Source organism: Acanthochromis polyacanthus, chromosome 1, assembly GCF_021347895.1.
Source record: "Acanthochromis polyacanthus isolate Apoly-LR-REF ecotype Palm Island chromosome 1, KAUST_Apoly_ChrSc, whole genome shotgun sequence".
Classification (NCBI taxonomy): Eukaryota; Metazoa; Chordata; class Actinopteri; family Pomacentridae; genus Acanthochromis; species Acanthochromis polyacanthus.
The window spans coordinates 57,645,995-57,657,986 of record NC_067113.1 but is presented as its reverse complement, the minus strand read 5'-3'; the positions used below and the strand labels follow the sequence as shown (position 1 = coordinate 57,657,986).

General features: G+C 41.5%; 1 long non-coding RNA gene across 1 annotated transcript; it reads left to right on the top strand.

The window, feature by feature from the left end:
* The first annotated feature begins 252 nt into the window (after nucleotides 1–252).
* Nucleotides 253–7,604, top strand: LOC127535106 (uncharacterized). Its single transcript, XR_007943772.1, has 2 exons — nucleotides 253–420; nucleotides 7,378–7,604. It is a non-coding gene; the product is annotated as an uncharacterized LOC127535106 (long non-coding RNA).
* Nucleotides 7,605–11,992: the final 4,388 nt, after the last annotated feature.

Below are 11,992 nucleotides of genomic sequence, written 5' to 3'. Positions count from 1 at the left end.
CCTTTTGGGAATTCACACTGGTGTTTGATTTGGACTTGAGAGATAAAGAAAAAGGGAAAAACAGAGAAAATGAGAGGATGGCGGGGGAGACATAAGACGGACAGAGAGGGAGACGGGTAAATAAAAGGACAAATGGAAAGGGAAGGAGGAGATGCACTGAGCTGAACAACCTGCAAGGTGTAATGTATTCCCTGGGGAACCATTTATGCAGCAAACATACACTCTCTCTCTCTCTCTCTCTCTCTCTCACACACACACACACGTGCAAGTGCAGCATGTTATCAATATTGTTTCTCGCAGTGGTAGCTATCATGGTGGTGTGCACCAATTACTCAGCCTGGAGCGTGGTCGCGACAGCAGAGGAAAAGCAACATGGCTCACAACACTATGGATCAAAAGCTGTCGGCCTGCCTTTTGTATGTATGTATGTGTGCTTTCTACGTGCGCTAATGTGATTTTCCCATTTCCGCTTGTGTGTGCACTTGCCGAATGTGTGTGTTCAGGTGCATGTGGCACAAGTGAGAGTGGGCAAAAATGCTGTTTATGAAATTGGTATCATTTATCTTGGATGTGGTGCAGGGTTTAGGACGCTGCTGGGGGCATCCACAACTGGAAATATTGAAACACCAGAGGAAATCTTGTGGTTGCCGGTAGAGAGAAGTAGATGTCTGTGTTGTATATGGATAATTGCTAGAAGTGAGTGCCAAATATCTCTCATGCTGAATGTACAAAACCAAGCCTAGGCCTTGTTTTAAAATGACTTGTACCGAATTGGCGATAATGACAATCACACAATATCAAAAAAGATGGTGTTATTCCAGTCTTTAGTCTGTATCCTAGCTTCAGTGTGGAACTAAACGTACAAACATGGGAGTGGCATCAATCTTCTCATCTGTCTTACAGCAATAAGGTGATCAATACTAGTTATCAGAATCTATGGTTAAGCAATAATGTGAGTCAAATTGGTCTTAGGCTGTAATTCTCTGCTGGAAACTGGTAGATTGCCCCCTCTGGGTTGGAGGTGAGTTGTTTGCCCCAAATTAAGGAGTTTAAATATTTAGGGATCCTGTGTACGAGTAATGGGAAAATGGAGTTTGGGATCGACAGATGGATTGGTGCAGCTTCAGCAGCAATTCAGAAGTCGTTCGTCACTGATTTGCTGAAGATGGAATTCGGTCAGAAGGCAAAGCTCTCAATGTACCAGTCAAATTACTTTCCAACTCTTTCATGAGCTCTGAGTAGAGACCGAAATAATAACATACAAGTGGTCAAAATAGGTTTTCTCCCAGAGATAGGGTAAGGAGCTTGGACACCCAGAGGAAGCTCGGAGTGGAGTTGCTGCTCCGTTGCATCCTTCATATTGAATGGGACCTTCTGGGTGCCTTCCTTTTGGGGGTTTCTACCTGGGAGTAAACCCCAGGGTAGACCCAAAACTCACTGAAGTGGTGAGATATCTCATCTTGTCAAAGCACATCTTAGGATCCTGCAGATGAAGCTAGAAAATGTTGCAGTTGACGGACTTCTGGAATGACCCATCTGCTGCAACTGTGACCCAACTCTGGATAAATTCAAGAAAAAGAATGGATCAACACTACTAGTACACTATATTATCAAGCAAATCTAATAAAACATAATCGTAATGACATAATCAGTCAAACAATCATGTTTTAGAACTCCTTGATTGTCATTTAATGGAGCCTGATATTTCTGGCAAACTCAAGTTATAGTTGCACCACATTTTTCTTACATTCTCAAAGTGGCAATGCTGCTTTTTTGTCTCAAAGGAAATCAGCTGAGGTGGTTCGCTCATGTAATGGGATGCCTCCTGAACACCTTACTTTGAAGGTGTTTCAGGTGTACCCAGCAACAAAGAGACCCTGGAATATACCTAGAACTCCTCTGGGAAGTCCTTCGGTTCCCCCAGGAAGAGTTAGAAATTGTTCCTGGGAAGCAGAATGTCTGGAATAGCCTGCATAATCTGATGCCTCCATGGCCTGACCCTGGATCGAAGGATGGATGGATGGATGGATGCATAGATGGATGACGAATGATGAATGGAGTTATAGGCACAGACTTGAGCTTCTGCAAAAGGTGATGACCTCTGACAGAAGTCTCATGTGAAAGAGGTCAGAGACGGATTGATAGACCAATCAGCATACCCGCATCTTCACAGGCCTTAACAGATCTAACATGTTTTGCTAAACATCACAGATAAAAACATCAACTAAACGACAAGAAAATGGGAAAATTTGACTCAGTTAATTTTAGTCCGAAAAATCTACACTTGACTGCTAATAGAGAGTAGGGCAACATTAGCTGCAGATAGGCTAAAAGTACTTCTGTTTGAAAGTGTTTAACATTACTGCTAAATAAAATAATCCAATAAGATGTGCATTTACATACCCCTAAAGCATAAAAATAAATAAATTTCTAACATTACTTACCTGATTGCTCCTGCTGTCAAGCATCTGAAGTGCCAGAAATATAGCAAAAGAAGAACAAAAAAGGTTTTTTGTTTAAACTTTATTGCGAAAATTCATCCTGTACAGCAACCAGTTTGCATATCTACAGTTCTTTCCTTTTAAGCAACCATCCCAAAAAACACAACTCTCCTGCAATATTTCAACAGTGCAAGACAACCCTTTATAGCTCAACGACAAAACATTTGGTGTCGTCTTCTCGGAGTCAGTAAATCAAAATCTGAAGAACATGAGGCAAATATCCCACAAAAGACTCTTCAGATTCAGCTTTTACATGGCTAATAGATGCTAATATTTTCCAATTTATCGGAAAATGTCCTTCATTCAAGCCGAGGAAATTTTGTCCTGAATTCACAATTTTTCTGATTATCAGGGGCCATGTGAACATAGTTACCGACAACTATTGGGTTGTTCATTTAAAAATGATGACAAATAAAGTCAAAAATGATTTTACAATTATCACACGGTTTGATTTCTGCATAGAACTTCCATCCATGGACGAAGCAGATAATTGAAATGACTTAATTGAATGGAAAGAGGCGCATACTGTTTGTTTAGATGAAACATGGGAATGCATATTTAATGACCAATCAGAGCCATCTTTCTCAGATGGTTGTTTTCATTGATGTTGATGTATGCAATCGGTCATTTTATACTGCAGACTGCTTGTAATTTGATAGGTAGTGATCTCTGATGAACCCCTGCCTCTAATGTTGATTAAAATGCAGTCCGCTACAGTTGCCATACAGTCAGATGATTGACACAACAATGTCATTCAGTGTGTGCGTCTGTGCAAGCCAATGAGACTCTACATGCACATTTGCACTCAGTGTCTGGACTATATGTGTAATTACAGTGAGTGCGTTCAGAGAGGTTTGCAGACGCTAATGTTAATGGATTGCACTGAGATTTGTGCATGCACTGTATGCATATGTGCTGTGCAGTGCAATGTGTAGCAAAGGCATTAATGAGATCAGATGGCTCTGATCTTGCCCACTCTTTACCATCGGACTCTGTGTTGGCCCGCATCAAGCCCCGTCTGACAGCTTTGGCAGCTCGTCAAGTCCACTCCGCACACACGCCAATCAAGCCCCGTCCAAGCAAATAAGCAATTAATCATTAGCATCTACAAGCAGCCGACATAGGGGAAGCAAGGAGGAGAAGGAGGGCAAGGAGAAGAAAGGGGTGTCAGGGTTCATTCGGGTTCAAGTATGACCACACCCCCTCAACACACAAACAATAAAGCGCACAATTCCCCCCTGAATTCCGCGGTGGCAACTGTATAACAAGAGGATTATCTTCTTAATAAGTCAAGGGATGAATTATGGAAATGAGTGCAGCATGGGGAAAAGAAACAACTGGGCAGCATCTGTTGGATAACAAAACAAACTATTGTCGGTGTTAGGTTTTTTCCTCTTCACTCACAGTAAATGGTGATTAGATGATTAGTGCATGATTGAAATGATTAAAAGGGCTGTTTGGGGGAGAGAGTGTATTTGTGTGTGAAGATGAACTGGCTGTTGTTTGCTTTAAAGACAAAGTCATTTCAGGCGGAGGATTAAAAATGACTTTTAGCAGCATTATGTAATACTTTGCACATTTTCTTCTATTTATAATATACAACCAGTTTGCCTGATAGCCTCGTGTGATGCAGAAGACCCTGACATTGAGCGTTTTTTGCAGAAATCTTTACAACTAGTGTTTTGCTCTTAAAACTGATAAACACATTCCAGTCAGAATTACGCACTAAATTTATTGCAAATTAGGTCAAATGTGACGTACCAGGATTAATGGGTTAGCGTGGTATGTTGAGGCTAAATCCAGAGTCTTCCATTTCTCCAATTAGGCTTTTTTTTTTCTTTTTTTTTTCTTTTGGCCTGGCTAGATCTTGAGGAGGTTCTGTTCAGAGTCTGGCATTAAAAAAAGCTGTAAGAAGCACCACCTGTGGTTGGTATTTATATGCTGAAGGAATATGTAATATCTGCAAAACTGTTAAGCTGTATGTTTGTAAAATCACTTAATAAAGCCAAGCAGATGCAAATTTTATCATGGAAGTCTGCATGCAATCAGCTGGTGATGCAGAAAATGCACTGAAAACATAAATTTTACTATCATTAATACTGTTTACACTGTTCATACTGTCTATGCTGTTCATACAGTTTATACTATCCATGCTATTTATACTTTTTAAACTGCTCATCACATTATTTATCTCTACCTGTGGATTTGAACCATCTATTTTACACTCAACAAAAAAATAAATGCAATACTTTCGTTTTTGCTCCCTCTTTTTATGAGATGAACTCAAAGATCTAAAAATTTTTTCCACATATGCAATATCACCATTTCTCTCAAATATTGTTCACAAATCTGTCTAAATCTGTGATAGTGAGCACTTCTCCTTTGCTGAGATAATCCATCCCACCTCACAGGTGTGCCTTATCAAGATGCTGATTAGACACCATGATTAGTGCACAGGTGTGCCTTAGACTGCCCACAATAAAAGGCCACTCAGTTTTTGTTTTAGTGGTGGTGGTGGGGTGTGGTGGTGGGGTGTGGTGGGGTGGGGCCACTCCTCTTCAATGGCTGTGCGAAGTTGCTGGATATTGGCGGGAACTGGTACACGCTGTCGTATACGCTGATCCAGAGCATCCCAAACATGCTCAATGGGTGACATGTCCGGTGAGTATGCTGGCCATGCAAGAACTGGGACGTTTTCAGCTTCCAAGAATTGTGCACAGATCCTTGCAACATGGGGCCGTGCATTATCCTGCTGCAACATGAGGTGATGTTCTTGGATGTATGGCACAACAATGGGCCTCAGGATCTCGTCACGGTATCTCTGTGCATTCAAAATGCCATCAATAAAATGCACCTGTGTTCTTCGTCCATAACAGACGCCTCCCCATACCATAATCCCACCGCCACCATGGGCCACTCCATCCACAACATTGACATTAGAAAACTGCTCACCCACGCAACGCCACACACGCTGTCTGCCATCTGCCCTGAACAGTGTAAACCGGGATTCATCCGTGAAGAGAACACCTCTCCAACTTGACAGACGCCATCGAATGTGAGAATTTGCCCACTCAAGTCGGTTACGACGATGAACTGGAGTCAGGTGGAGACCCCGATGAGGACGACGAGCATGCAGATGAGCTTCCCTGAGACGGTTTCTGATAGTTTGTGCAGAAATTCTTTGGTTATGCAAACCGATGCAGCTGTCCAAGTGGCTGGTCTCAGACGATCTTGGAGGTGAACATGCTGGACGTGGAGGTCCTGGGCTGGTGTGGTTACATGTGGTCTGCAGTTGTGAGGCTGGTTGGATGTACTGCCAAATTCTCCAAAACGTCTTTGGAGACGGCTTATGGTAGAGAAATGAACATTCAATATACGATCAACAGCTCTGGTTGACATTCCTGCTGTCAGCATGCCAGTTACACGCTCCCACAAATCTTGCCACATTTGTGGCATTGTGCTGTGATAAAACTGCACCTTTCAGAGTGGCCTTTTATTGTGGGCAGTCTAAGGCACACCTGTGCACTAATCATGGTGTCTAATCAGCATCTTGATATGGCACACCTGTGAGGTGGGATGGATTATCTCAGCAAAGGAAAAGTGCTCACTATCACAGATTTGTGAACAATATTTGAGAGAAATGGCCATATTGTGTATGTGGAAAAAGTTTTAGATCTTTGAGTTCATCCCATAAAAAATGGGAGCAAAAACAAGAGTTGCATTTATATTTTTGTTGAGTGTATTTTGACATTTTGTTATGAATAAACCCCCCAAACATCCACCAGTATGTTCCTGTCAAATCCCCTTTACCTTAATTTCCTGATTCTAACTCATTAACAACATTCACATAAGCATCAAAGTCATAATTAAAAATGAGACTTTTATGAGTGTTGTGAACGATCTGACAAGGATGTCTCACAGCAACTCAAGCTAATTAAATCAAATTTTAGCATATATGGTGATATGCAGTCATTTAAACTTCACAACAGGACGGATTACAGGTCAATGCATGTGAATGAATATTGCCTTTATATGAGCTTGCGAATTCCATTTTACACAAATATAGTTAGACAAATTTTTGTGTGGGTGTGCATATCTTTTACTACCCTCAGGTATTCTTCACAACCGTATTATACAGCCTTTTATTATTTCCTCTGTGTGTTTACTTAGCGTTGGATAGAGATAACGGGTTTAGTCATAGCGACTTCCTGTCTTCTAATTGGTCCACGGGAGTTGATTATCCTTTGCTGCGCTATCGGCACATCTTCTGTCTTTGGCCAAAGTGCTCAGGTCAACCTCTGACCTCGGCAGATTATATCACATATCGAGTTACATGCAGGATGTGTCCGTATAATCCTGCCGGGGATTGGATTTGGTCAGAAATGGCGGCAGTTGAGTTAATAATGTAGTTTTGAGACGAGGACTTGGAGCTAGATTTCATCCTAGAAGGCTGGAAATTGCGTTCAGTTGCTTTGGCCTGAAGTATATAACATACCTTGAGTATAAAATAAACCTGGCTATGAAAGAATAAATCCCATCACATGAAACTTGCATTATTACTTCCCTATTGAGGCACGCACACAAGCCACATCACTATATATGACTCCCACCATCCCCTAACAAACATGAATAAATAAGTGAGCCTGGTGGCCGCACCAATGCACTCCTCGACATGATAAGTTGTGATAGTTGGGTCGTAACAATGATTCCCATGCTTCCTCCTAACCAGCACGGCTGCTCGAGTCGTGCCCATCAGCTACTGGGGCTGCATGACGGGTGTGGAGGGTATATGCAGTGAGATGCATGCAAAAAAAAGCCAAGTAAAAGAGCTCGGAAAGGAAGGCAGTGGACTGACAGACTTTCTTTCTTCTCTCAGGGGTCTGCTGAGGATTTCCCAGCTGGAGGAAATGCATGGATGTGCCAACCTTCCTCCATCTCCATACACAGATCAGCGGCATCATTATGTACGTGGCCCTCAGACATACTGGTTCATCCCTCAACCTTCACGTCACCTCGGCTAAATGGCAAGGGAACCTCCCCTCGATGTAGACGCATGATAGCAGACTCTGAATCAGCTCAGAGGCGGTTTTTTTTTTTTTTTTTTTTGAAGGAAATATCCTCTCCATTGCCACTGGCTGTTGCAGACACACATGCACACTGTGGCATACAAAGAATGAAGCTTTGACAGACAGACAGTCTCTTGTGAGATATCAGATGCATTACGATGAAGCTGACAGATAAGGTGTGGCATTTCTGATCTGACACGCAGCATACCCTCGCTAAATTCCAATCAGACGGCGGGAGCCTACTATGAACATTACACAATAAAGATAAGATGCTTCCAGTGCGCTGTTGTACCCTATAGTGGTTGTTTTAGTTTTTAAATGTGTGAAATCAAGAGATTAAAGGGTTTATCCTTGAGGTTTTTTTGTTCTATTTTTTTTTTTTTTGCAAAATGAGCCACATGCAAGAGGAAATATGAATTATTTTTGCATGTCTTACAACAAAGCCAAGTTGCAGAGTAGTTTGGAAAGCGTCGAGCAAATAGCCTGACGCCACAGAGAGAAGAAGCATGATAAATCGCACAAATAGGGGCGGGAGAGCTCACTTTTGGAAATCTTGTCTTTGATTGTGTTGAATCACTGATGCTGCTGGATGTGCAAAATAAAAGTGACAGAGGTGCCTATGTGAAGAAAGTGCAGGCAATTGTCAGCGCCACTTTGATTGAAAATACCCAAATTTATGAAGATATGGTGAAATTGAGGATGACGAAAATTTAGTAGGTAGTCACTGCAAAGTCCTACATATCCACAACTTCTTTACATTTTTGTGTAGTTTTATTAGTTTGTACAGAAAAATAATGAAAGATGGATGCAAGCTAGCCATTTCCAATGTTTATGCTAAGCTAATAGCAGCTTGCCTTTTAGGTAGGAGAGTGCTTCTCATCTAAGAGCCATTAGGTCCACCTTAATAGGTTTGGGGTGGAAGAAGAAGTTCAACACTTTAATGCAGGAGACTGAGATTTGTGTCCCATGGTGGACCATTATTTTTAGAGCACAGAGAGAAGAAACGTGATGAATCACTCAAATAAGGGATAGCAGTGCTCACTTTTTGGACTAAAAGGGACAGTTGGCTGTCGGAAGAAAGTGTAGGAGTTGGTTGATGCCACTTCCAAGAAAAATATCCAACCTTATGTGGAAAAGGTGAAATTATGTTCAGTTTTACCCCAAAACATCTTGGTTTAGATGATCCGTCTAAAATGTATGCCTATTTGCAACCCATGTGTTCCTGCTGTTCAGCAAGTTCTTTGTGTTCTCAGCTCTCAGCAACTTCTTCGTACACTGATATCGTAACTGATAGAAAACGATGACCAAAACCGTGAAAATAAGACTCATTTATCATTTAACACGGTAATATCAGCACCAAGGTCAACTTCCAGGTAATATCAAAGGTCAATTGGCAGTTAATTTGTCACCTTATCACAGAACAATTCCAATAAAGATAAAATCTCACACTTGTGCTGACGCTTGTAATTCCACGAGGCAACTTTTAAGTTGTGTTTTCACGTGATTCTTATTTGTCACCTCTCACTGTACAAAGTTAATGTTTGCCTTCTTGTCGGCACCTTGTGATACTTTGCCCCGGAAGCTCGAAGTGAAGGTTGTAGTTCCATATCTGCTTTTGTTTTCAATCGAGCTGTGACGCCTCTGCGGCAGCTTTTTAGCCTTCAACTCTGCCACTCCCTAATGTGCTCACATCGATATCAGGCATTCAAGATTAATGTGACGCCAACCGTGAGATGCCTCAAATAAATGCAGCTCGGTTTAATGTCTGAAATGTAAAAGCAGCAGTCTTCTCACTGCTCTCCACAAATATTCCTCCATTTCTTTTTCTTCCTCCAGCCTCCACTCTCTGTCTGTTTTTGCTTCTTCTACTCCCCCGAGCAAAGGGGACAGCTGCTTATCCCTGATAAACGCCTGGCATTTGGCACGGCGAGAGAAAGAAGGGGGGAGATGGAGGAGGGGAGTCCGATGGCCGCGGCGGCATCGATCGAGACGACGAGGAGTGAAAAAGGCAGCAGGGATTAAAAGAGCAGAGGGTTGTTTTTTTTTTTTTTGGCAGCGGTCAAAGTGGAGAGTAGAGGGGAGGGAAGAAGAAGATGAGGTCTAGTAGTGACCTAGATTCCAAGACGCCCAGACATAATAGGCAGGCCCCTCATCCCCTCACCCCCTCACCCCCTCACCCCTCCACCTCAGTCAAAACAATAACAGAGGAGGACTGCTGGAGGAGAGGGGCCCAGTTTGGGGATGGATGGTTCCACCTCACCAGCGTTTGGCCTCCCAGCAGCAGCAGCAACAGCAAACCCTCGAACCTCTGCAAATTCCTGGAAAGAGAATTTAGCTCGGGTAATGTTTGGATAAACTTCTGCTGGGGTCTGCTTGAACAGATTCCAGTTTTATTAGGTTTTGGACTGTTTCTCCTCGCTGCCAGGAGAAGAAGACAAGAGAGTCCCAAATGGAAAAGCTGGAAAGTGTGTTTGCATATGTCTGCGTTTTGAACATTCTTACAGTAAAGCCCCTGTCAGACGTGGAATTCATAACATTGCTGGCTTCAATCTGTTAAAGTGACTGTACATTAAGTGGTATGTAACACATGCAGTCGCGTCTCCTGTAGCAACATCCATGACTCTGTCAGTGTGTCATAATATTGTTGTGTGTTCAGCTGTTAATGCGACTACACGCAGTTCAGATTTGTGCCACGTTTGAAAGTGATACGTCAAACCCAGTCTCCACAACTTTACATTCCTGTGCAACTCACCTGCATTCTCAGTTAAGTTTTGAGGGGATTTTCTGTTGAAATAATCATATTTTTGTGAGCTGTTATGAGGTGAAAAAGACGGCCAGTTTGAAAGAACAACAAAGTCCATGTTAGTAGGAAGGATGGGAAGATGTTGGCCGAAACTAAAGATGGACTTTCACCCAGAACATCACGGTTTACGTCCAATAAACTGTAAAACAGATATTGCACCTCACCTCTACACTGTGCTGTTTTTTGAAATTGCCAACAAAATTTCATTGTAAAAATGTGATGACAATAAATAGCCTTGATCCTTGAGTGAAAGTTGAGAAACTCAGTCTCAGAATTAAGTTTCATTCTATGTCATTGTTTATTTTCACTTTTCTTTCTGATTACCTGCTCACGTGTAGGACAATTTCACCTTTTGTTTGACGCTTCTACGTATGTATTGCAAGCTTGGTTAAAGTTGAGCAACGAAGTTACTTGGTAAAGGTTTGGAAAAATATCATAGTTTAGGTTAAAATATGACCTTCTCACTGCACATCTGAAGTGTTTCCTCCATTTTCTGGTTTAGCCGGGTGACAAGTCCCACCATGTCTACCATATAATTGACTGCCGGAAAAGAAGTGACAGTGACACCGTAAAATAAACGGCAAGGATGGAAATGTAGTTGTGATAAGTTTCAAACATAATCTAGCAGAAATCTGTTTTCCTCAAAATGTAATTGAAAATACAATTTAATTGAATAGGAACAGAAGACAGTTTTGTGGAGACAATTTTCAACCCAGTCTCCCAAATATTAGGTTCCTATACTACTACACTGCATGTGTAGTTATGATTTGAGTGAAGCGTATTCCTTGAAGCATTACATTTGTTTTTGAAGCATATCAAACATGTTTTATATTCACATACATTTATTTTATTGCTTTATTCTTGCTCTTTTTCAGCTAATCCTGAAAGCCAGAAAATGTAGGACGAACGGGCTGTCATGGGGTTGTATTTTTACTCCAAAAACCATATATTCCTGAACAGAACCAATATAGTTTTGATCCCTAAACTTAACCAAAAGGTCACATTGAAAATTGAGAACGATAAACTTTAAATCTCCTCGGTGAAGGTTCAGTGGCTGACCATCATTCCCTTCTACATCCTTACGTGGACTTTGTTTCTTTCAAACATTTCTACTTTGTGACAGAAGAAAAATAAATTTGTTTCAGAACAAGACTGCATTTCTTTCAAAACATAAATAAGAATGCAGTTTAGTTGTATAGAAATATCATTTTGTGGAAGGAGGATTGCCGTTTTTAAGGTACATCCCTGCCTTCCTTGGGCAGGACCAAGAATTTCCTGGAGTCTCTGCTTGTTTTTTGACAACGGTCCAAATGCCTTTGCAAAAATATAGAATGAGATTCTACAAAGTAGTATAAAAAGTGCAACAATGCATTAGTAAAGTATTTTCTTAAAGGCTTTAGAGGTGCTAAAATTTGGGGAAGGACCTAAGCGCAAAAAAAATCTAAAATCAAGGTTCACCGTCTTGAGCAACCAACATGTACAAAAATGGTGAAAATGTTATAAACTGCTTTAATCAGCCTGACAAGACGAGAGCTGCAATGTTTTATTTCTCTCCAGACTTTTCCAGAAGTCAGAATTTATCTCTCCATCAGGATTACAGCATAGTTGTGTCTGTGTTTGTA